Source organism: Petromyzon marinus, unplaced genomic scaffold, assembly GCF_048934315.1.
Source record: "Petromyzon marinus isolate PM22_M1 ecotype Great Lakes invasive population unplaced genomic scaffold, UKy_Petmar_22M1.pri1.0 PM_G_Scaffold_94, whole genome shotgun sequence".
NCBI classification, from domain to species: Eukaryota; Metazoa; Chordata; class Hyperoartia; order Petromyzontiformes; family Petromyzontidae; genus Petromyzon; species Petromyzon marinus.
The window spans coordinates 630,466-657,598 of record NW_027423051.1 but is presented as its reverse complement, the minus strand read 5'-3'; the positions used below and the strand labels follow the sequence as shown (position 1 = coordinate 657,598).

At 47.9% G+C, this 27,133-nt stretch overlaps 1 long non-coding RNA gene across 1 annotated transcript; it reads left to right on the top strand.

Moving 5' to 3' along the window:
- Positions 1–2,075: 2,075 nt before the first annotated feature.
- Positions 2,076–6,509, top strand: LOC142922431 (uncharacterized). The gene is made up of 3 exons (XR_012940054.1): positions 2,076–2,144; positions 2,543–2,645; positions 3,990–6,509. It is a non-coding gene; the product is annotated as an uncharacterized LOC142922431 (long non-coding RNA).
- Positions 6,510–27,133: the final 20,624 nt, after the last annotated feature.

The following is a 27,133-nucleotide window of genomic DNA, read 5'->3' as shown; positions in this document are numbered from 1 at the left end:
ATGTCTGTGCAGATTTGCTTGCTTGATTGAACCAAAGCCTACATCTTCATGCAAAATGTGTAGTTAAGTGAGGATTTGTAAAAAAAAATCATCAAATGCCTTCTCAAAGCTGGTTGATGTCTATGCAGGTTAGTGTGGTGCAGGATTCCGTGAACATTTCTGGTCAATCCAGCATGAGTACATTGAAAGTGCCAGATTGCCGGCTGGCAGTTGACTTCGGGGAGATCTGGGACAATTCCCGCTTCACTGACTGCCTGCTTCGTGTTGGTGGCCAGGAGTTTAAAGCACACAAGGCCGTATTGGCAGGTCTGTGCCACAACAAGCAACACATGCGTCGTTTAGTGTACAATAGAACCATATAATTAATGATACTGTAATTAGTTTGGGGTAATCAACTACAGCCATTTCCTGTTTTACACTGAATTTTATTAACTAACACTGGCAAATGCTTACGTCAATTTGTAATGCTTTTTGTTAAAGGATACATCAGTAAATATGTGTAATGAATTCAACTGAGTCACAGATGCACTTCTTCAACCGACACACGGGGTACTACCCCTTAACACATGAACAACCTATGGTGGTGGACCACCAGGCTATCTACACTAATTACACGGGAATTAGCTCCGACGGACCGGACCCTGGCCGGGGTCCGGGTCCACGTGTTGGTGACTCTTGTAGGACGTAGATTCTTCAGGATGAACAACAGCAGCCGGTCCCTCTCAGGGACCCGGCTTTTATCCTCTGTGGCGGGGGTGGCTCCGCCCTTGGCCACGACCACCTTCTGGAATCCTCTAGCGGGTTCCCGGCCCTGACACGTGACCACCCCTAGCCCCCACCTGGGGGTCCTGTGTACACTTTACCGGTCACGTGTCCTTCGTGGTCAAGTGCCATGGCCCTTGGTAACCCCATTCCCATGGCCAGCACTCTCACACCCTATCCTGTAGGGGTCGGCACCGCACACAGAGCGTGGTGCCACTCAGCACTGTCAGACAGCGCTCACCATGTCCCTCACCACACACAGAAACCCACACACTCACCTCACACAGAGACCCACAGACTTCAACACACAGAGACACACAGACTCACCACACACAGACACACACACAGACCCACAAACTCACCACACACAGACACACACAGAGATCCACAGACTCACCACACACAGAGACCCAGAGACTCACCTCACACAGACACACACAGATACACACAGACACACACAGACTCACCACACACAGAGACCCACGGACTCACCTCACACAGACACACAGAGACTCACAGACTCACCACACACAGACACTCACAGACTCACCACACACAGACACACACAGACTCACCTCACACAGAGCCCCGTGTCGGCATCTTCAGGCTGAGTCGACCTCGAGGAGGCCCAGACAGGGTTCAGATTTTTCCCGCCATCGCCGCCATTCGCCCCGACCGGAAGCGGAAGTAGAAGCTGGGGGTGGAGGTGGGGGTCGCCGAAAGAGGCGGGGCGGGAGGCGGCTTCCGGGGGCGTGGTCTCGCACTGGGACGTCACTCGGAGGGGCGTGGCTGACAGCACCGGTGACGTCGCAATCACCACGTGTTTCCTCACAGTTCGAGACGGGAGTGAAGGAGACGGCCGCTTCTCAAATTTCAGCTGCTTCAGCTTCATCATCTTCGTCCAACTTCTGCTGAAGCCATCCGTGCCAAACCTTTGACGAGGTGAGTGTGTGGGCTCGTGGTGAGTGTGTGGGTCGGTGTTGTGGGCTCATGGTGTATGTGTGGGTCCGTGGTCAGTGTGTAGATCCATGTTGTGGGTTCGTGGTGAGTGTGTCAGTCCGTCTTGTGGGTTTGTGTTAAGTTTGTAGGTCTGTGTTGTGGGTTATTTGTGAGGCTGGGTCCGTGGTGAGGATGTGAGTCCATGTGAGTTTGTGGTGATAATGTGAGTCAGTGTTGTGAGTTCGTAGTGAGGATGGGGGTTCGTGGTGAGGATGGTGGGTTCCTGGTGGGGGGACGTGGGACAGTGGTGAGGATGTGAGTTCGTGTTGTGACTCTCTACACCATCTCCACCCCCCTCCCACCCCCCCACTCACAGCTTTCCACACAGAGACCTTGGGGACTGCTGCGTGAGCAAAGCCACTCTGAGCATCAGCACCATGGAGGTACGCATGGGCCCCTACACTCGACTTACTAACACCACCAGCACTTACGAACACCACTAGCACTTACGAACACCACCCACACTTACGAACACCACCCACACTTACAAACACCACCCACACTTACGAACGAGCTTCCATGAAATATATATTTGTTTAACATCGACTTACAACTCGCACTTGCGAACCGAACCGTGGAACGATCCTCCGCGAGATGGAGTGAGTGTTTGTGATGCCTGTACACTACTCTGTGGCACCACGGTGGCTATGAGATGTTAACAACCTCACTTGGTATACAGGAGGTCGTGGGTTCGACCCCGACCCTGAGGCCTACTGTTTATTTGAAGTCTGTGTAGAGGAGCCTACTCCAATATTGTTTTTGTGTGTGTATGTGCGTGTAGACGAGCCAAGCTGGAGCGAGAAGGAGGCAGGGAGTCTCTGACAACACGTGGAGCGCGCTGTCAGCAGCCGGCACCGGCCCTATCCGCAGTAAATCGCCTCGAGGTGAGAACAGCAGTGAGCAAACATGTCCATCGTTGAATGGGGGGAAGTCACTACCGCCATTTTGCATGGGGGACTTGACGGTGGCCATGTTGCTTAGGGGACTTTATGGCAGCCATGTTGCACGGGTGACTTCATTTTGGCAATTTTGCATGGGGGATGTCACGGCAGCCATGTAGTATGGGGTACATTACTATGGCCATGTTGCATGGGGGACATCACTCTGGACATGTTATGTGGGGGATTTCACGGTGGCCATGATGCATGGCAGTCTATAGGATGGCCACGTTGCATGAGGGATATCACAGCGGCCATGTTGCATGGGGTTGTCATGGTGGCCATGTGACATGGGGGATGTCACGGCAGCAATGTTGTGTGAGGGATGTAACTTCGGCCATGTTGCAAGTGGGACTTTTTTGGCGTGGTAGAATCGTTACTCGGTATAACCTTCGTGGGGACTTTGTTCATTGCCTGTTGCTGATGATGAGATGTGCAGTGACCCGCTGATTTTATTTTTGTTTGCTCAATTGCGATCACTCGTCCAGGTGTGTGTGTGTGTGGGGGAATGTTGGTGCGGTGATGTGTGCATTGTGCTGTGAGCCCATTGAGAGAGGTTCACTTCCCTGCCACGGCTCACGTCACAGACGAGTCGATGTATCAAATGCTAGCGGGCATCCTTCTAGGTCAAGCTATGCCTTAAATAAGTATGTCGTGTGGTGCGTGAACACCAGCATTGGGGAGACGAAATCATTCCGATCTTCGTAGTGGACATATCTGCCTTTGATTTTTTGTCTTGTTGGCTTTAATCGGTGCTTATTCTTAGCTCTTTCGGTAAAGTCACCTTCAACGTGACTTTACCGAAAGAGCTAAGAATATGAATTACTGCAGTCACGAAAGCTTTCAATCAAAATTTAATAGGTGCTTGTTAACACTTGCTGCTACAATGACTAAAGGGTGGGATTTTCTTGTGTGTGTAAGTGTGGTTACTTGGGTAGCGGTGGTGTAGCTGTGCTTTGAATAACCGCAGGAGCCCCGGTTCGATTTCCGGCCACGGCCAACATCGGGAACGAGTGATGTTGAACCGATTCAAGGAACCTCCCCTTGAGCTCGCCCGAGCTGAAATGACTGCCTGCTGCGGTGTGTAAAACATCGGCACTGGGGAAGACAAAAGCAGGCCAGGGGTGTACCCCAGGGCCACATCGCCACCACCGCGACGGTGTGGCGGTCTCAATAGGCGCTCGCCAAACGCGTTTCACTTGTCCGTTGCTTGTACCCATCATCATCGTCATCGTCGTCGTCATCATCGTCGCCGTCTTTCCCCCACCAACCCACTCTCTTTGTCCTCAGGTGCTGGAGCTGGTGTAAGGGGCCGCCCGCTGCAACGGCACTTTGCGCGGGGACCGGCCCGCGGCACCGTACGACGCACAACCCCGCCGCGTTCTTTGGTTCTTTCGGTAAAGTCACCACCATGTAGAATGAGAATAAAATAATAAAATAACACAATAAAATTCTCACAACGTTTCGGCCACAACACAAGTGGCCTTCTTCAGGTGAAAGGAACAGACCTGTAGGGACGACACATTCATTGAAGCTCTGTCGTCCCGACAGGTTTGTTCCTTTCACCTGAAGAAGGCTGCTTGTGTTGTGGCCGAAACGTCGTGAGAATTGTATTGTGTTATTTTATTTTATCAATTTATTATTTTATTCTCATTCTACGTGGTGGTGACTTTACCGAAAGAACCAAGGAAGATGAATCCTTGCAGTCACGAAAGCTTCAAATCGAAACCCCTCCGCGGTCGAGCGGTGGGCACCGCCCACCGCCCGACCGCTCGACCACCGGCACAAACCAAGCCCCCCCCCCCCGCCCCCCCGCATCACACGAAGACGTTTCCGCGAAACACAGCGGGATCTCGCCCTAGACATTGGGACGTCGGTTTCTTTCCGTGTCGTGTCTACGCAGCTGACGTCTACAACGCGGTCAAGATGGACATTTTTATTGTAAACCACGGGTAAGCGGAAACGCGGAGGGCAGCGATGGACCGAGCGCTTTACGACGCAGCGAGCCCTCCGGACGGGCGCATGCCCCACAGAATCAGATTCCGATTTAAAGCTTTCGTGACTGCAAGGATTCATCTTCTTTGGTTCTCTCGGTAAAGTCACCACCACGTAGAATGAGAATAAAATAATAAATTGATAAACAGAAATAACACGATAAAATTCTCACGACGTTTCGGCCACAACACAAGCGGCCTTCATCAGGTGAAGGGACGAGACTGTCTGGAGGACAGCGCTGGAGCGAACACAGCCACGCTCACCTGATGAAGGCTGCTTGTGTTGTGGCCGAAACGTCGTGAGAATTTTATTGTGTTATTTTATTTGATCAATTCTATTATTTTATTCTCATTCTACGTGGTGGTGACTTTAACCGAAAGAACCAAAGAAGAGAATCAGATTCATATTCTTAGTTCTTTCGGTAAAGTCACGTTGAAGGGAAACAACAAAATAATAAAATCTATAAGCAATAAATATTTATTTATATATTTTATTATTTTGTTGCTTCCCTTCAACGTGACTTTACCGAAAGAACTAAGAATATGAATTACTGCAGTCACGAAAGCTTTAAATCAAAATAGAATCAGATTCGTTCATCAGGATGATTATTTATACACGGGAGGAATCCCATCGTTATTTTTTTGTTTTATATATATTTACAATTGTTAACAAATACGTAGAGTTTGATGAGACAAGTTGCCACTTACACGTGCCCGCGGCTTAATTTGTGTTTTCGATTCTATTTTGCCTTCTGAAAAAGAAATCTGCCCAACGAACCCCCCCAACAGGGAGTCCGTGCACCCCGGGTTAGGAGGCACTGCTGTGCACTGTAATTCCTGGTTTTACTCTATCATTCTGTACGATTGGCGCTGTGTCCGCATAAGTACATTAGACACACGCACGCACACACACCAATACGTGCGCTGTTTGAAATTGAAAATGTAATCGAGGCGGGTTTTTACATGTAAGTAAAAAAAAAGATACATTATTATTAGCATCAATGCAGATTAAAAAAAACACGTACGCACAGAATCTCTGTTCGAGTCGACATACGTGATCAAACACAAACTCGTCCGTCTGTCAGCTGGTCTAACGTGTCAGTGAGGAGGACCGGGTGTCGGTCACGCACACGAGAGTCGAGTCAGCCTGGGGCGCCTCGCTCCCTGCCGCGAGCCACCATGGGGAGCCGTGGCATCGAGCGTGCGGCGTGCGGCGTACGGGGGGGACCCGATGGCCCCTTGACCCCCGTACTCTTTGGTTCTATTCGGTAAAGTCACCACGTAGGTAAAAAAATAAAACAACAAAAATCACGACTTCGGCCACGACACAAGCGGCCTTCATCAGGTGAAGGGATCAGGCTGTCTCGAGGACAGCGCTGGAGTGGAACAGCCACGCTCAGACCACGGACCTTTAAGCTTAAAGGTCCCTTCACCTGATGAAGGCCGCTTGTGGTGTTGTGGCCGAAACGTCGTGATTTTTGTTGTTTTATTTTTTGACCTACGTGGCTTTACCGAATAGAACCAAAGAGTATGGATCCTTGCAGTCACGAAAGCTTCAAATCTAGAATTCCTTGACCCGTATCGGTCAAAAATAACTTCCGTCACTGAAATACGACGCGACTCAAGATGCGTTAAACACGCCTTCCCCAAACTTCACAATGTTTTCAAAATCAAATAGTTTGGTGGTGGTGGTGGTGGTGGAGGAGCCCACGTTGGCCTTTGGGCGCGTGTGCTTTCTCGGAGGCGCGTATTGAAGCAGACTCCTCGCAACAAAGTGAACTTGGTTCTGTCTCTCACTGTTCAAATAAACCTACCATTAAAATTATGGACTGATCATTTCTTTGTCAGTGGGCAAACCTACAAAATCAGCAGGGCATCAAATACTTTTTTCCCTCACTGTATACACACACATACACACACATATATACACGGCTGGTTGGGTGGGTGAGTGGGGTGTTTGTTTTTGGCATCATCCGAGCAAGTGCTTTGGCGCGCGGCAGTCACACACACAAAAGACAAAAGATCCCCCGTGTAGCCTTAACAGACTGTAGGGGCAAGTGCTGTTAGCGAGCAGCACCTATGAAGACCGGCACGGCACACGAGGGGGTGGGTGGCCAGCACCACGCCCGACCGCCTTTGTCTTTCTCTCCGGGCGGCGCACGATTCTGCTCGCAGCTCCTCACTCACTCTCAGAACTCATCAATTGTATTCGCGCGGCTCTTAGCTTCTCGCATCTCTTATCGCTCATCGAAATCCTTGACTCTGCAAAGCGACTTAAACTATCAGGGTAAATGTAGAATGAAACTTTCAGCGACGCTGTCGGTCAGCACCTAGCAACACATCACCCCTCTCCTCTGCAAGACTAAGTTGCATGATCCTTTGTCCTTGCTTATATGTGAAACGACTTCGTGATATATAAAAAAAATCACGACTTCGTGATATTTTAAATATTTTTTTATTCACAGTCTGTTCAAGGCTACACGGGGGATCTTTGTCTTTGTGTTGGGTGCTAACAGCACTTGCCCCAACATTCTGTTCAGGCTACACGGGGGATCTTGGTCTGTGTTAGGTGCTCACTAACAGCACTTGCCCTAACAGTCTGCTCAGGTTATACGGGGGATCTTTGTCTTTGTGTTGGGTGCTAACAGCACTTGCCCCAACATTCTGTTCAAGGCTACACGGGAGATCTTTGTCTTTGTGTTAGGTGCTCGCTAACAGCACTTGCCCCAACAGTCTGTGTGTGTGTACACTGTGTGTGTGTACACTCTGTGTGTGTACACTGTGTGTGTGTATACTGTGTGTGTGTCCACTCTGTGTACACTGTGTGTGTATACACTGTGTCTGTGTGTACACTGTGTGTGTGTCCACTCTGTGTGTGTCCACTCTGTGTGTGTGTACACTGTGTGTGTGTGTACACTGTGTGTGTACACACTGTGTGTGTACGTACACTGTGTGTGTGTACACTGTGTGTGTGTACACTGTGTGTGTGTACACTGTGTGTGTGTAGTGGGAGGCACAGGTGGTGCATTGGCCAGTCATCTCAGTCAGTCGACCCATGGCATCTTTTCATCAATTTATTATTTTCAATTTATTATTTTTACTTGTTACGAATTTTATTAAAATGTTAATTTATTATTTTTATCTTTAATTCTGTTTATTTTTTGTTTTCTACCTACGTGACTTTACCGAAAGAACCAGGAATATGGTAGCGCATTCTCAAATTTGTTGCAGAGGTTTAAGGTTCAAACCCGACAGGCACACCTGCCCACCCCAGTAACATTCACCACAATATGCGCAGTCTGCTTAACAGCGGATGTCAAACATAGTATTGTGTCACTCAAAACGCACAGGTCATATTGCGTGTTGGTGTCACGGTCAAAATTGTGGTAATTCCAGTAACATTATCCAGAATCTCCACAAGAGAGATGACGCGTCAATGATCGCCTCCTTACCGACATACTCATGCCCACGTGCAGGCTGGTGTAGGGCCACCTTGTGCCACACAGGGGCAGCTGCCACTTAGGGGCACCCTTCGATTGTTTGAGATGAGATTCGATACGAAACACCGAGTAGGCAAGCGACTTATGAGTGCAAATATGTTGTGTATAACGTAGTGAATCGATAATAGAAGTTTTTGGGTTTCATCGCATAAATATATAAATGTTGTGTCGTTAAAACCCGCCACCACCCGACACAGCCAACTAGTAAGGGTTGTCACGTAAACAGAACGTGCCAATTCGTCACTAGCACAGCACGAGTGTATAGTGTAGTGTATAGTGTAGTGTATAGTGTAGTGTATATAGTAGTGTATAGTGTAGTATATAGTAGTGTATAGTGTAGTGTATATAGTAGTGTACTAGCACAGCACTAGCGTGTAGTGTATAGTGTAGTGTATAGTAGTGTGTAGTGTATAGTTTATGGTACTAGCACAGCGATAGTGTGTAGTGTATAGTGTAGTGTATAGTGTAGTGTACTAGCACAGCACTAGTGTGTAGTGTAGTGTATAGTGTAGTGTATAGTAGTGCATAGTGTAGTGTAGAGTAGTTTAGTGTAGTGTACTAGCATAGCACTAGTGTGTAGTGTAGTGTATAGTGTAGTGTTCTAGCACAGCACTAGTGTGTAGTGTAGTGTATAGTGTAGTGTATAGTATATTGTACTAGCACAGCACTAGTGTGCAGTGTAGTGTTTAGTGTACTAGCACAGCACTAGTGTGTAGTGTAGTGTACTGTGTAGTGTATAGTGTAGTGTACTAGCACAGCACTAGCGTGTAGTGTAGTGTATTGTGTAGTGTATAGTGTAGTGTATAGTGTAGTGTACTAGCACAGCACTAGTGTGTAGTGTAGTGTATAGTGTAGTGTACTCGCACAGCACTAGTGTGTAGTGTAGTGTATTGTGTAGTGTATAGTGTAGTGTACTAGCACAGCACTAGTGTAGTGTATAGTGTAGTGTACTGTGTAGTGTATAGTGTAGTGTACTAGCACAGCACTAGTGTGTAGTGTAGTGTATAGCGTAGTGTATAGGGTAGTGTAGAGTAGTGTAGTGTATAGTGTAGTGTACTAGCACAGCACTAGTGTGTAGTGTAGTGTATAGTGTAATGTATAGTTTAGTGTATAGTGTAGTGTACTAACAGAGCACTAGTGTGTAGTGTATAGTGTAGTGTACTAGCACAGCACTAGTCTGTAGTGTAGAGTAGTGTAGTGTATAGTGCAGTGTATAGTGTAGTGTATAGTGTAGAGTATAGTGTAGTGTACTAGCACAGCATGTGTAGTGTAGAGTAGTGTATAGTGTAGTGTATAGTGTAGTGTATAGTAGTGTAGTGTATAATAGTGTATAGTGTAGAGTAGTGTATAGTGCAGTGTACTAGCACAGCACTAGTGTGTAGTGTATAGTGTAGTATATAGTGTAGTGTACTAGCACAGCACTAGTGTAGTGTATAGTGTAGTGTAGAGTAGTTTAGTGTATAGTGTAGTGTACTAGCACAGCACTAGTGTGTAGTGTAGTGTATAGTAGTTTATAGTGTAGTGTAATAGCACAGCACTAGTGTGTAGTGTAGTGTATAGTATAGTGTAGAGTAGTTTAGTGTATAGTGTAGTGTACTAACAGAGCACTAGTGTGTAGTGTATAGTGTAGTGTACTAGCACAGCACTAGTCTGTAGTGTAGAGTAGTGTAGTGTATAGTGCAGTGTATAGTGTAGTGTATAGTATAGTGTAGTGTACTAGCACAGCATGTGTAGTGTAGAGTAGTGTATAGTGTAGTGTATAGTAGTGTAGTGTATAATAGTGTATAGTGTAGAGTAGTGTATAGTGCAGTGTACTAGCACAGCACTAGTGTGTAGTGTATAGTGTAGTATATAGTGTAGTGTACTAGCACAGCACTAGTGTAGTGTATAGTGTAGTGTAGAGTAGTTTAGTGTATAGTGTAGTGTACTAGCACAGCACTAGTGTGTAGTGTAGTGTATAGTAGTTTATAGTGTAGTGTAATAGCACAGCACTAGTGTGTAGTGTAGTGTATAGTATAGTGTAGAGTAGTTTAGTGTATAGTGTAGTGTACTAGCACAGCACTAGTGTGTAGTGTAGTGTATAGTGTAGTGTACTAGCACAGCACTAGTGTGTAGTGTAGTGTATAGTGTAGTGTACTAGCACAGCACTAGTGTGTAGTGTATAGTGTAGTGTACTAGCACAGCACTAGTGTGTAGTGTAGAGTAGTGTAATGTATAGTGTAGTGTACTAGCACAGCACTAGTGTGTAGTGTATAGTGTAGTGTATAGTGTAGTGTAGAGTAATGTATCGTGTAGTGTACTAGCACAGCACTAGCGTGTAGTGTAGTGTATAGTGTAGTGTACTAGCACAGCACTCGTGTGTAGTGTAGTGTATAGTGTAGTGTATAGTGTACTAGCACAGCACTAGTGTGTAGTGTAGTGTATAGTGTAGTGTAGAGTAGTGTAGTGTATAGTGTAGTGTATAGTGTAGTGTATAGTGTAGTAGTGTGTAGTGTAGTGTATTTCATACAGCTGCGGGGACATGCCCCTTGCACTGCACACAATTTTTATAATCATGTAATGACTGGCTCCGACACGGTAAAGACTTGAAGTTTGTTTATTAATAAATATTCGGCACAGACTTGTTCCTCTATCTCTCTCTCTCTCTGCGGATGTCCACCCGCGCTCACCCCGCTCACCAACACGCCGCCGGCTGACGGCGCGCTGGGGAGCGGCTGAGCGACTGGAGGTCTCGCCGCCACGTGGCCGGCGGAGATGGCGGGGCAGCAGCAGCGATGGGGAGCTCCTCTCGATCTTCAACACCGACCCCTAACGTTGCTGTGCCCCCGGCTTATATTCGCTCCGCGGAGGCTAAGCCCCGCCTCTGGCCACGCCCCTCTTGGAACCTTCGGGAACGTTTCAGAGGCTTCCCTGGTGGATCCTTTCACCCAGATGTAATACCCACTATAGATAAACACAGCCTGTATAAGGTAATTCAGTTCGATCCTCCACACATTTCGAACCGCTTTTAATGAACGCACGCCCAGTGTCAATTGTGGCATTCGGCAAAGGTAACTTTAAACCTAATGTCAAAATAATTAACGTCCACAAACAAACGATAACCATCGAACGAGGAAGGACACCAGTTCAATCCCTGGTTGGGGGCTAACTCAGCCCAACATGTCTACAACAACTCCACGTCCGAGGCCCGAACGCAAAAAGACGGAAACCTCCCCAGGATTCCACGTGGAGACCTGGGGTCCCTTGGAGGCATTTTGACACCACTCACCACCCCCGCACGGTGCGATGCTGAGACGCTTGGAGCAGGCCGCACACACCCCCCTCCATCCTCCCCTTCCTCCCTCCCCCCTTCCCTCCCACCCCTCTCTCCCCTCCCTCCTCCCCTCCCTTCCTTCCACCCCTCCCCTCCCTCCCACCCCTCTCTTCCCTCCCTATCTCCCTCACCCACTGCTCGTCCCTCCTGACCCCCCCCTCCCGAACTGATGATACGGGTTCCATCTCAGCGTCATTGCCTGTCGCAGTTGCTCCATCCACTCACGCCCCCTCCGACCCCTCTCCGCGCCCCCCCCTGCACCCCCTCCCTCCGCCCTCCCTCCTCCTCCCCCTCTCTCCACCCCTCCCCCCGCTCCACCCAGCCCTCCTCCCTCCGCCTCCTCTATAACCCCCCCTCCCCCAACTCTGCTCCCTCCACCTCTCCCCCCGCGCCCCGCCGTGCCCCCACCGGCGTGTCTCCACGCCTCCTCCGTCGGGTTGAAGTGGACGTTCCGCCCCCGGCTGGCGAGCTCCTGTAGCTCCCGTCGCCTCTCGACAGAACTCCGATGCCGCGAGAACTGCTCCCTCAAGAACACCTCGCGCTCCATCGCAACCCTCGCCTGCTCCACCGCCTCCCTCTGCCTCACCCGTGAGTCCCTCCTCGACTCCCTGTCGCCTCCGGCCCCGCTGCTGACCCCCCGCCCCCGGCCCTCCCTGTCCGGAGGCCGCTGCTGCCCCCTGTCGGCGTCAATCAGCTGCCTTAGCCTGTCCGAGATGTCGGAGATCCTCCCGCGGTTGATTTCTCCTCCTCGACCTCGGCCCCTCTCCATGGCCGGCGGTTGTCACCGGTCGGATTCTTGCTCGGCCCCTCCTGTGCTGTCACAGCAACCATCACAACCGTCATCGCCTCCAACACCGTCACCTCTGTGTGGGTCTCTGTAGGTCTCTGTGAGTGTGCTGGTTTCTGTGGCTCTCCGTGGGTCTCTATCAGTGACGTGCGGTGAGGTCAATGGCTGGGGAGGCACTGGCTAGTGTCAGAGCCAGATTCACACACTGAGGGGGGCGTGGCCTCACTGATGTGGGCGTGGCCTCACTGAGGGGGCGTGTTAGACACGTCCCCCTCAGTGAGGCAGATGTGAGAGCTGCCTCCCCTGGTGCTTTTTCATTGCAGTTTCACGAAGAAACCAGCGGGCCTACATATCTTTATACACACACGTGAAATAAGTTACCTGGAGTATGGAAGGCAAGGACATGAAATGAAGGGGTCCAGGGGCGGTGCCGAGGGGTGCCGAGGGGTGGGTCCAGGGGCGGTGCCGAGGGGTGCCGATGGCTGGGTCCAGGGGCGGTGCCGAGGGGTGCCGAGGGGTGGGTCTAGGGGCGGTGAGGAGGGGTGCCGATGGGTGGGTCCAGGGGCAGTGCCGAGGGGTGCCGAGGGGTGGGTCCAGGGGCGGTGCCGAGGGGTGCCGAGGGGTGGGTCCAGGGGTGGGTCCAGGGGCGGTGCTGAGGGGTGGGTCCAGGGGCGGTGCCGAGGGGTGGGTCCAGGGGCGGTGCCGAGGGGTGCCGAGGGGTGGGTCCAGGGGCGGGTACAGGGGCGGTGCCGAGAGGTGCCGAGGGGTGGGGCCAGGGGTGGGTCCAGGGGCGGTCCCGAGAGGTGCCGAGGGGTGGGTCCAGGGGCGGGTCCAGGGGCGGTGCCGAGGGGTGCCGAGGGGTGGGTCCAGAGGGCACCCCAATGGGCTCCCCCCTTTCTCCAGTTATAGCTAACATTTTCATGGAGAAATTTGAGACTGACGCCATCCAGACTGCCACTCTGCGCCCAACCTTATGGAAGAGGTACGTTGATGACACTTTTGTCATCTGGCCACATGGCCGGCCTGCTCTAGACCAATTCTTCGACCACATCAATTCCATACACCCAGCCATCAGATTTACCATGGAAGTCGAAATAGATGGCAAGATACCTTTTTTGGATGTCCTAATTAAAAAGAGACCTGATGGTTCAATGAGCCACTCTGTCTACAGGAAAGCTACCCATACGGATGCTTATCTGAAACCGGATTCCCACCACCATCCATCACAGAAGAATTCTCTCATCAAGACTCTGTATCATAGAGCCCAATGCATATCCGACCAGGAACACATAAGCAGTGAACTCAAGCACGTACACCAAGCTCTTAGGGCTAATGGTTACTCCGACTATACAATCCGCAAAGCTATCACTCAAACCATGAAGAAGAACCCTCTTGAGGAGCCTTTCAAAACCATCACTTTACCCTACATTGCTGGGATCACAAAAAAGATCTCCAAAATCTTGAATAAACACAAGATCCAGGTCCGTTTCAACACATTACATAAAATCCGTGATCTGGTTCCGTCTATAAAAGATGTGATTCCGGACATACAATACCCTGGTGTCTACAAACTAAGTTGCCTCTGTGGTAGTAGTTACATTGGAGAAACCAAACGCCATGTCTCGGACCGCATTCGTGAACATAAAGCAGACCTTAAACACGGTAGGACCAACACCTCGGCCGTAGCAGATCATTGTTCTAATTCAGTAGGCTCACATGCCATTGACTTTTCCAAGACGGAGGTTCTTTGTAAGCCATCTGGCTTCCATGAGAGATTCGTTCATGAGGCTATCCACATATACAAGCACAGAGACAATTTCAACCGAGAAGATGGATTCTATCTTAGCAATCATTGGAAAGATTTGATAAATCATTTCAGTTCTTGATTGATTGTTCACGCTTACAGTGGCTTTCAGACAGCATACATTATAAAAAATGTCGTCTCCCCCCTCCTCTTTTCAAAAAAATAGATGGACTAGTCCTGGGCAAACTGCCAATCGCTGCGCGTGACGCCAACGTTTTTTTTAAATAAATAAATGTGCCGTTTTAAAAATACATTTATGCAAACCGACACACCTGATGATGACCGTTTGAGTTATGGTCGAAACGTCGTGAGAATTTTTTATTGTTTTATATATATTTTGTTATTTTGTTGTTTCTCTTCAACGTGACTTTACCGAAAAAACTAAGAATATGAATAAATTATGTTAATGAGCCCGGCCCATATGTCGAGGGATGGGGCGTGGCTGCTGAACCCGACGGCAATAACGGACACATTATGTTAATGAACCGCAGTCACTGGGCGTAGCTTTGCCCAAATAAGGATTGGCACTGGATTGATATCGGCAGTGACCCAAGCGGAGGTGACGTCACGCTCAAGAGCGCTGTGGACGGGTTGGGGGGAGTGTGAATAGCTTGGTGACATGATGTCACTAGCGAAGTACACCTCCCGCTGGCACTTCATGCCGATGAGGTCATGCTGAGTGGTGACGTCACAGAGCGGGGATGCAATTTAAGTTGATTTAGATTCATTTTCCATTGCCCCCTCCCTTGGGTGTGTGAACTCAGCAACAACGTGGACATTGTTGTGTATACACTGTGTGTGTGTACGTACACACACAAACAGTGTGTGTAGTTGGCCAGTCATCTCAGTCAGTCGACCCGTGGCATCATATCAATTAATATTTAAAAATGTATTATTTTTATTTATTTGTATTTTTTAAAATCTTTTTTTATCTTTTATTTCGTTTATTTTTTGTTTTCTATCTACGTGTTCTTTACCGAAAGAACCAGAATTATGGTAGCGCATTCTCTATTTGTTGCAGAGGTTCAAAGTTCAAATCCGACAGGCACACTTGGCTACCCCAGTAACATTCACCACATTATGCGCTGTTCTGCTTCACGGCGGATGTAAAACAGAGAATTGTGTCACTCACAACGCACAGGTCATTGCATGCTGATGTCACGGTCAAAATTGTGGTAATTCCAAACATTATCCAGAAACTCTACAACGGAAACGTTTGGCTACGTACGGTTTGAAAGAAGTGTTAGTCAAACAGAATGTGTATTTGCGTGCGCGTGTTTAAGCGTATCTTTGTACGAGCGGTAGGGCAGCGGTTAGCGCTACGCTGTGCTACGAACCCGGAGACCCGGGATCGTTTCCCGCTCACGGCCAACACCGCCAGTGACGATTATCTGAACCGGTCCTGGGCCTTCCCTAGGTCGACTCAGCCTAAAAATGAGTACCCAGTGTGATGTGAGCATCGCCACTCGGGAAACAAAGGCGGCCGGGCACGGTGCTGGCTACCCACCCCCCTCGTGTGCCGTGCCAGCCTTCATAGGTGCTCGCTAACAGCACTTGCCCCTAGAGTCTGTTAATGCTCTACCGGGGATCTTTGTTCTTGTTGTTGTGTACGAGTGGGGAGCGGTAATTTAGTGGCTATCGCACAGCACTCCGTAACCCGGTGACCAAAATTGGATTCCTGCTCATGACACACAACACTGGCAGATATTTAAACCAGTCTTGGGTTTTCCCTACATCGATGTAGCCTTGAATGACTTCCTAGTGTGATGTGTAAATATCAGGGGAGACAAAGGCGGCCAGGTGCGGTGTTGGCCACCCTCCCCCTCGAGTGCCGTGCGTGCCGGCGTTTATAGGAGCTCACCAACAGCACTTGCCCCAGAAGTCTGTTGCAGGCTGTATGGGGGACATTTGTGTGTGTGCAATAAGATCAGGCAACATGACTGGCAGAGAAAATTGCTTGAGATTATATTAAAAGCATGGGTTTAGAAAAGTGAACAAAGCATGTCTCTATTATGTGCATTACCATTGAAGGGTGCATTGGGTTCAAAGCCATCCGCATAGCCTCAAATCTGCATTAATGCCAATTTGTCTCCGTATCTGGTAAGATCATAGTATTACAGGAGGTCCTCTCACGCGCTAAAATAAGCCTATTTAATAAGGCTATTTAATAAGTCTAAGTTGCTGAAATAAACCTATTTAATACCAAGTGAGTCGACCTAGGGAAGGCCCAGGACCGGTGAGTGCACGATCTCTGTATTAGTTTTTTTTTATTGTCCTTAACTCAAATCAAGCAATATGCAGTTCAGGTCAAATAAGACATTCCTTTTTAACGCTTTCCAACCAAGGTTGAGATATTAATGTATTAGCTCTGTTCGTTCATATCTGCCCATCTGTCTGTACCATGGCATTTCGATAACACTCTTAAAAATGTATGGACTGATGCTGTACAGAAGGATGTGGAGTTGAGTGGACTTGCCGATGACCGGTACCAGCGGTGTCAAGATCGGCCTCTGTGGAGGAGGCTCGTGAAGTACGCTGCTGGGCAGTTGGAGGCAGTCGCCCTCCAGTAACAACGGAGGGCGGATGAGCGACGCTCACGACAACGAGCGGAGCGTCTACCACACCAAGTCGGTGGAGTGGTGCCTCTGTCAGTCATCTTATTGAGCACACGGCACTTGGGTCTGTCCTGTGAGCTGGCAGAGAGCCTTCGACACATCACGTGGCCTCAACACGTAAGACAAAACTATAATTCGTGTTGTAGAGAATGTACCTCCTCCTATACGTGTAGCTTTTAAGTGGTATGCCTTGTAACTGATGAATGATCCGAGTGTGCCACCTATTTCAAAGACAATGAGTTGCTCCAGATGCTTCGTGGAACACAAAAATACCGTTTGACCTGTATCACAAGAACAAGGGGTCTCACCTGAGTTCTCCGTACAGGTTACTTTCAAACACACACACACTTTGTCCTAACATCACTTATTCAATGTTTGACCCTTACAGATCAAATGTTACAAGTATGCACAAAACCAGACAAGTATTCATTCTAAATTATTGACAGGCATATTAACAAAATTGGATTACTGCAGTGAAATATACTGCATCACATTACATCGTATTAACAAGAAGCTTTAAAAAAAGAGTTGCACAGTCTGCTTCAGTGTATGTAAAACATACCATTGTGTCATTCAAAACGAGTAGGCCATTGCATGCTGGCGTCTGAGTGAAAATGTAGCAAATTCTAAACATTACCTACAAACTACACAACTGAGATGACACATCAATCATCGCCCCCTACAGACAGGCTCTTGTCCACATGCAGGCCGGTGCAGGGCCACCACCTTGTGCCACACAGGGGCAGCTGCTACTTGGGGATGCTCTTCGAGTGTTTCAGACGAGGTACGACACAAAACTCCGAGTTGCTGAGGCGATTAAGCCAGCACCATGTAAAAGCAATTATTATAACATAGTGAATGCTTAGGAGCTTATTGGCTCTTGCTCCTGGTTAGAGATCTACCCAACCCACAGGCCCACAAAGTGTTCAACTTCACATTCTTGTCATGAAAGGCCTGTGACAAAGATGCATCTATTGTAGCGACATCGTCTCTGGCTTACACATCTACCGGGTCTCCACTTGACTTTGTATTGTCTAGGAGTAAGTCCACCCACACCTCCACTTCCACAAACTGCTGGGAGTTGCCTCACTCTGCCTCACAGTCAGAATTCTCCTCCTGCTTCACGTTGTAAAGGTCCCATTTTGGAGTTGAATCTTCATCTTCACATTTTACCTTCACTTCTTCGCTCATCACTTCTTCACATTTCACCATCACCTCTTCATATTTCACCTTCACCTCTTCATATTTCACCTTTATACCTTTAAAAGTGTCCAAGCTGGGATTTTCGTCCGGTTCTTGTTTCATGAGGGATGGGCTCATTGCGGCACTTTGACTTTCACAAGCTGACTTCAGACTCCGCTCCTTGTGATGCTTTTGTGTTCTCTGGTGTACTTGAAGATTTGATGAATCTGCAAACGGCTTCCCGCACAGAGTACACTTGAAGGGTTTCTCTCCTGTGTGTGTTCTCTGGTGTTTTACAAGATCAGATGAATGTGCAAATGCCTTCACGCACACACTGCACTTGAAGGGTTTCTCTGTGTGTGTTCTCTGGTGTTTTACAAGATCAGATGAATGTGCAAACGCCTTCCCACACACACTGCACTTGAAGGGTTTCTCTCCCGTGTGTGTTCTCTGGTGTACTTTAAGATGTGGTGACTGTGCAAACGCGATCCCGCACAGAGTGCACCTGAAGGCTTTCTCTCCCGTGTGTGTTCTTTGGTGTACATTAAGATTTGATGAATGTGCAAACGCCTTCCCGCACAGAGTGCACCTGAAGGGTTTCTCTCCCGTGTGTGTTCTCTGGTGTGTTACAAGATGACATGAATCTGAAAACGCCTTCCCGCACAGAGTACACTTGAAGGGTTTCTCTCCTGTGTGTGTACTCTGGTGTTGTTTAAGAGTAGATGACCGTGAACATGCCTTCCAACAAACACTGCACTTGAAGGGTTTCTCTCCCGTGTGTGATCTCTGGTGTGTTAAGAGATTATATGACTGTGTAAATGCCATCCCGCACATTGTGCACGTGAAGGGTTTCTCTCCCGTGTGTGTTCTTTGGTGTATTACAAGTTGACATGAATCTGAAAACGCCTTGCCGCACAGAGTACACTTGAAGGGTTTCTCTCCCGTGTGTGTTCTCTGGTGTTTTTTAAGAACAAATGAGCGTGAAAATGCCTTCCCACAAACACTGCACTTGAAGGGTTTCTCTCCCGTGTGTGTTCTCTGGTGTATTACAAGATAACATGAATCTGAAAACGCCTTGCCGCACAGAGTACACTTGAAGGGTTTCTCTCCCGTGTGTGTTCTCTGGTGGGTCTCAAGAACTGATGGCCATGCAAATGCCTTGTCACACACACTGCATTTGAAGGGTTTCTCTCCTGTGTGAGTTCTCTGGTGCTGTGTCAAGTTTCCAGTCCGGTCCGTGCTGTATGCACGCTGGTCGCATTGTTGACTTGTCGTACCGAGCTGCTGCCTTTGCTCCATGAAACCAATTCTGCAGAGGAAGCGTCAGAGGAAGCGTCAGCTGCAGACAGAAAATAAGAATATCCACGCCATTTACAAGTCAGTTTAGAGGCACAGAGGAATGCATATATACACAGTAACACGTGACTTACACGTCTATACTTATTACTATATTCATGATGTAGTGAAAACGTTTCCCAAATTCATCACAATGAGAGGGCAAATGTCTTAAATATGCCTGGAAGCCCTCATATCTTCAAAATGAATGTTAACCCAAAACTCCGAGCACACAATTTCGGCTGTCTGACTACAAAAAGAATATTTAGGAAAGCTAAATTCGACTGACATAGCAAAGGGTGTTGAAAATACTATTTCTGTTATGCAGAAATGCATTAACGTTCAATCGCAACTCAGGTGTGAATCCAGGCTCATATGTCCTTGAATGCTGGGATGAACAGTTCCGACTTCAGCTGCATGTATGTGCTGTGTTCACCTCCTGTTTCCATTCTTACAAAGAGTTCCAGAGGAAAACAAAAATAAACTATTGTTTTGATATAACCTCCGTGTTCAACAGAATTAATAGACTTTACTTCAAACACAAACTTGACACTGTCACACACTGCCATCGGTAAACAGGTGGTGCTGTGACCAGAACCATGCCTGGCCACCTTCATCTGCTCAGCATTAATTCTTCCTCACTCCACCAAGTAATGAATCGAGGATCAATCAACATAGCCGAGGCTATCCGTGTCTCTGTCTCTCTCCCCGTGGTGAAGGTGTTCCCCTCCACACATTCAGAGTCAACAGCGGCACACGCTTAGCATCTTTGACCGATAGATACATTGACACACGTATTGTTGGTTCTTTCAGTAAAGTCACGTAGATAGAAAATAAAAATAACAGATTAAATTCAATAAGATAAAGACCACTTGTGTTGCGATCGAAACGTCGTGGGTTTTTTGCTTTATTTTCAGTTTTTTTATTTTATTGTTATTTTATTTTATTTTCTATCTTCGTGACTTTACCGAAAGAACCAAGAATATTAATTCCTGCAGTCACCAAAGTTTTAAGTCAAAACATTTACACACGTTGACAAAGCCTCACCTTGTGTTGTTGTGGGCAGGTCGCTTCTGATAACAAGAGCGGTATAGCAGCTCAAGCGGGCTTGGCCTGCTAACAAAAGAAAATAAAAACTGCGTGAATATTTACAATAAAACAAAGTTACAAAGTGGCGAGCCGGGTGAAGACAAATTAAACTTAAGCCAGATAATTAAAGTGAATGCAATCAGGCGAGGGCAGGAGGCAAGGCCACGCGTGGCTAGGCCCCGCGTTGTAAAGTTCCAACCTGGACGTTGATTCCCATGCTCGCTGCTACTCAACTGACATCCCTACGAGAGAGAGAGAGGCTCTACCTTGGTAAACAACAACAACCACCACGACCACCATGAGAATTTCTCACCTCGGATTTCAGTGCAAGCGTGGATCGGTAGCCTCCTGTTACCTAGCCACGTCACAATGAGCGGCTCTGTAACTGAATAAATTATGTTAATGAGCCCAGCCCATATGTCGAGGGAAGGGGCGTGGCTGCTGAACCCGTCGCAATAAACTCTCGACGGCTTCAACGAATACATTATGTTAATGAACCGCCGGAGGTGACGTCACGCTCAAGAGCGCTGTGGACGGAGTTGGGGGAGTGTGAATACCTTGGTGACATGACGTCACTAGCGAGATACACCTCCCGCTGCCACTTCATGCCTATGAGGTCATGGGCATGGAGTTTAAGTTGATTTAGATTCATTTTCCATTGCCCCCTCCCTTGAGTGCGTGAACTCAGCAACAACAACGTGGACATTATTGTGTATACGTACACAATGTGTACACTTTGAGGCCACATGAAGCGTCAAAGGCTCGCTGGAAGGAGGAAGTCGCGTGACAGACTCAGCAGTTGCGATGGGTTAACTGACGGAAGGCTATCGATTAGAAATCACATATCCCTGAGTCTCACCGGTGAGTGGCACCGCCTCACGCTGTTGTGGATCCCCACGTGGCTCGGAGCCTCAAAAGCTCCGTGACTCCTGGGTGGTGATACAAAGACAAAGATCCCCCGTGTAGCCTTAACAGACTGTTGGGGCAAGTGCGGTTAACAAGTAGCAGCACCACCTATGAAGGCCGGCGCGGCACGCGAAGGGAGTTGGTAGGCCAGCACCGCGCCCGACCGCCTTTGTCTCCCCAGTAATGATGTTTGCACACCACACCGGGTACTCACTTGAGGCTGAGTGGACCTAGGGGAGGCCCAGAACCGGTTCAAATAATCGTCACTGGGTGTTGGCTGTGAGCGGGAATCAAACTCGGGTCGTTATGTTCGTAGAGCAGCGTACTAACCGCTGGACTACCGCCGAACACGTTACACACACACACGTTACACACACACACAGTACACACACACACAATACACACACACACAGTACACACACACACAGTACACACACACATAGTACAGACACAGTACACACACACGGTGCACACACACACGCACAGTACACACACACACAGCACAAACACAGTACACACACACGCACAGTACACACGCACGGTACGCACACACACACGCACAGTACACACACACGCACAGTACACACACACACGCACGACACACACACACGGTACACACACACGCACAGTACACACACACACACAGTGTACACACACATTGTGTACACACACAGTGTACACACACAGTGTACACACAGTGTACACACACACAGTGTACACACACATTGTACACACACAGTGTACACACAGTGTACACACACAGTGTACACACACACAGTGTACACACACACAGAGTACACACACAGTATACACTGTGTGTGTGTGTACACACAGTATACACTGTGTGTGTGTGTACACACACACACACACAGTGTACACAGACAGTGTACACACACACAGTGTACGCACACACAGTGTACGCACACACAGTGTACGTACGCACAGTGTACACACTGTACACACACACAGAGTACACACAGACAGTGTACACACAGTGTACACACAGACACACAGTGTAAACACACACACAGTGTACACACAGTGTACACACACATTGTACACACACAGTGTACACACACACAGTGTACACACACACACAGTGTACACACACACATTGTGTACACACACACAGTGTACACACACACAGTGTACACACAGTGTACACACACACAGTGTACACACACAGTGTACACACACACATTGTGTACATACACACAGTGTACATACACACACAGTGTATACACACAGTGTACACACACACAGTATATACACAGAGTGTACACACACACAGTGTACACACACACAGTGTACACACACACAGTGTACACACACTGTCCACACACACAGTGTATGCACACAGAGTACACACACACAGTGCACACACACACAGTGTACACACACACAGTGTATACACACAGTGCACACACACAGTGTACACACACAGTACACACACACACAGTATATACACACAGTGTACACACACAGTGTACACACACACACAGTGTACACACACACAGTGTACACACACACACACAGTGCATACACAATAATGTCCACGTTGTTTTTGTAGCTGAGCCCACGCACCCAAGGGAGGGAGCAATGGAAATGAATCTAAATCAACTAAAACTCCAATCCCGCTCTGTGACGTCACCTCTCAACATTACTTCATCGGCGTGAAACGCCAGGGGGAGGTGTGACTCGCTAGTGACGTCATGTAACCAAAGTATTCCACCGCGCTCTTGAGCGCGACGTCACCTCCGCTTGGGTCACTGCTGATTGCGTTCCAGTGCCAATCCTTATTTGGGCAAAGCTACGTCCAGTGACTGGTGGCTCATTAACATAATGTATTCGTTAAAGCCGTCGCGAGTTTATTGCGACCAGTTCATTGCCCACGACACATGGGACGGGTCACATTACCATAATATATTAATTCTCTAATTTATTTAGTTACGGAGCAGCTCATTGTGGGAGGAGCGTGTTTTGTACTCCAGAAGTGACGTCACGTCACCTGCTGCCGCGTGACGTCACGAGGTAACAGGAAGCTATCGCTTCCTGCACTGAAATCCGAGGTGAGAAATTCTCATTGCGATTGTGATTCTTGTGGTGGTTGTTGTTGTTTACCAATGTAGAGCCTCTCTCTCGTAGGGATGTCAGTTGAGTAGCAGCGAGCATTGGAATCGATGTCCAGGTTGGAACTTTACAACGCGGGGCCTAGCCACGCGTGGCCTTGCCTCCTGCCCTCGCCTGATTGCGTTTACTTTAATTATCTCGCTTAAGTTTAATTTGTCTTCACCCGGCTCGCCACTTTGTAACTTTGTTTTATTGTAAATATTCACTCAGTTTTTATTTTCTTTTGTTAGCAGGCCAAGCCCGCTTGAGCTGCTATACCGCTCTTGTTATCAGAAGCGACCTGCCCACAACAACACAAGGTGAGGCTTTGTCAACGTGTGTGAATGTTTTGACTTAAAACTTTGGTGACTGCAGGAATTAATATTCTTGGTTCTTTCGGTAAAGTCACGTAGATAGAAAATAAAATAACAGATAATAATTTTTCTTTTTTACAATGAAGCAAAAAACCCCACAACGTTTCTATGGCAACATTAATGTTGAAGATGCGAGGGCTTACAGGAATATTTATGACATTTGCCCTCTCATTGCGTGCCATGACAGTGCTGTTTGCACAATCACACATAGTCACTGTAAGATGTTTTTCTTGGTCCTGTTTTTGTTTTGTTGCTTGTTGTGGTTGCACCCGATTCAAGAGCCGAATGGCTCACAGGACTATAACCAAAATAAATCAAACTGAAAATCAAAAAACTGAAACCGCGTGATGAATTTTGGGAAAGTTTTTCACTGCATCTCCAAGTATATATAAAAGGCAAAGTTGTGATTGTGTGTGTTGTCTGTTCAAAATGTTTAGCGTACTTCCCGACATGCAACAAACTGGAAATTTGCCATGTGGGTACTTTCCAGACTGTACACCGTGCATACATTATACAAATACACTTTTGTTTCTAGGGGTGGGTGGGGGAGCTCAATAATGTATAGATTTTTTGCACGGCAAGTGAGCTGTAACGTCAAATTTGTCACGTGACCCTCGCATGTGGAAGCGTCACGCATTGTAGTGTAGCAGTTAGCGTTGTCTGTGTGTGTCTGTGTGTGTGTGTCTGTGTGTGTGTGTCTGTGTGTGTGTGTGTGTCTGTGTGTGTGTCTGTGTGTGTGTGTAAGCGTAACGCATTGCAGTGTAGCGGTTAGCGCTACGCCGCACTACGAACCCGGCGACCCGAGTTCGATTTCCGCTCACGGCCACCACCGGCGATGATTATTTGAACCGCTTCTGGGCCTCCCCTAGGTCGACTCAGCCTCAAACGAGTAACTGTTGTGGTGTGAACATCGCCACTGGGGAGACAAAGGCGGCCGGACGTGGTGGATCCAAGTCCCGGGCGAAGCCGGGTAGTACAGCTAGTCATGAATACATGAATGAATATAGACGTGTAAGTCACGTGTGACTGTATATATTCATTCCTCCATGGCTCGATACTGACGTGTCGATGGTGTGGATATTCTTATTTTCTGTCTGCAGCTGACCCTGGTCTGATGGAGCAAATGCACTCAGCACAGCAGCTCGGTACGACAAGTCAACAATGCGACCAGCGTGCATACGGCACGGATCGGACTGGAAATTTGACACAGCACCAGAGAACTCGCACAGGAGAGAAACCCTTCAAGTGCACTGTGTGTGACAAGGCATTTTCAGATTCATCGGCTCTTAAAAAACACCAGAGAACACACACGGGAGAGAAACCCTTCAAGTGCACTGTGTGTGGGAAGGCATTTTCAGATTCATTGACTCTTAAAAAACACCAGAGAATGCACACGGGAGAGAAACCCTTCAAGTGCACTGTGTGTGGGAAGGCATTTTCACAGTCATCTGCTCTTAAAATTCACCAGAGAACACACACGGGAGAGAAACCCTTCAAGTGCAGTGTGTGTGGGAAGGCATTTTCAGATTCATCTACTCTTAAAAAACACCAGAGAACACACACGGGAGAGAAACCCTTCAAGTGCAGTGTATGTGGGAAGGCATTTTCAGATTCATTTGCTCTTAAAACGCACCAGAGAACACACACGGGAGAGAAACCCTTCAAGTGCAGTGTGTGTGGGAAGGCATTTTCAGATTCATCTCATCTTCAAAGACACCAGAGAACACACACGGGAGAGAAACCCTTCAAGTGCAGTGTATGTGGGAAGGCATTTTCAGATTCATTTGCTCTTAAAACGCACCAGAGAACACACACGGGAGAGAAACCCTTCAAGTGCAGTGTGTGTGGGAAGGCATTTTCAGATTCATCTCATCTTCAAAGACACCAGAGAACACACATGGGAGAGAAACCCTTCAAGTGCAGTGTGTGTGGGAAGACATTTTCAGATTCATTTGCTCTTAAAACACACCAGAGAACACACATGGGAGAGAAATCCTTCAAGTGCAGTGTGTGTGGAAAGGCATTTTCAGATTCATCTCATCTTCAAAGACACCAGAGAACACACACAGGAGACAAACCCTTCAAGTGCAGTGTGTGTGGGACGGCATTTTCAGATTCATCTACTCTTAAAAAACACCAGAGAACACACACGGGAGAGAAACCCTTCAAGTGCAGTGTGTGTGGGAAGGCATTTTCACATTCATTTGCTCTTAAAACACACCAGAGAACACACACGGGAGAGAAACCCTTCAAGTGCAGTGTGTGTGGGAAGGCATTTTCAGATTCATCTCATCTTCAAAGACACCAGAGAACACACACGGGAGAGAAACCCTTCAAGTGTAGTGTGTGTGGGAAGACATTTCCAGATTCATTTGCTCTTAAAACACACCAGAGAACACACACGGGAGAGAGACCCTTCATGTGCAGTGTGTGTGGGAAGACATTTTCAGATTCATTTACTCTTAAAACACACCAGAGAACACACATGGGAGAGAAACCCTTCAAGTGCAGTTTGTGTGGAAAGGCATTTTCAGATTCATCTCATCTTCAAAGACACCAGAGAACACACACGGGAGAGAAACCTTTCAAGTGCAGTGTGTGTGGGAAGACATTTTCAGATTCATCTACTCTTAAAACACACCAGAGAACACACATGGGAGAGAAACCCTTCAAGTGCAGTGTATGTGGGAGGACATTTTCAGATTCATCTACTCTTAAAAATCACCAGATAACACACACGGGAGAGAAACCCTTCAGGTGCAGTGTGTGTGGGAAGACATTTTCATGGTCATCTGCTCTTAAAACACACCAGAGAACACACACGGGAGAGAAATCCTTCAAGTGCAACACACCAGAGAACACACATGGGAGAGAAACCCTTCAAGTGCAGTTTGTGTGGAAAGGCATTTTCAGATTCATCTCATCTTCAAAGACACCAGAGAACACACACGGGAGAGAAACCTTTCAAGTGCAGTGTGTGTGGGAAGACATTTTCAGATTCATCTACTCTTAAAACACACCAGAGAACACACATGGGAGAGAAACCCTTCAAGTGCAGTGTATGTGGGAGGACATTTTCAGATTCATCTACTCTTAAAAATCACCAGAGAACACACACGGGAGAGAAACCCTTCAGGTGCAGTGTGTGTGGGAAGACATTTTCATGGTCATCTGCTCTTAAAACACACCAGAGAACACACACGGGAGAGAAATCCTTCAAGTGCAGTTTGTGTGTGAAGACATTTTCAGATTCATTTGCTCTTAAAACACACCAGAGAACACACACGGGAGAGAAACCCTTCAAGTGCAGTGTGTGTGTGAAGGCATTTTCACGGTCATCTGCTCTTAAAACACACCAGAGAACACACACGGGAGAGAAACCCTTCTTGTGCAGTGTGTGTGGGAAGACATTTTCTGATTCATCTG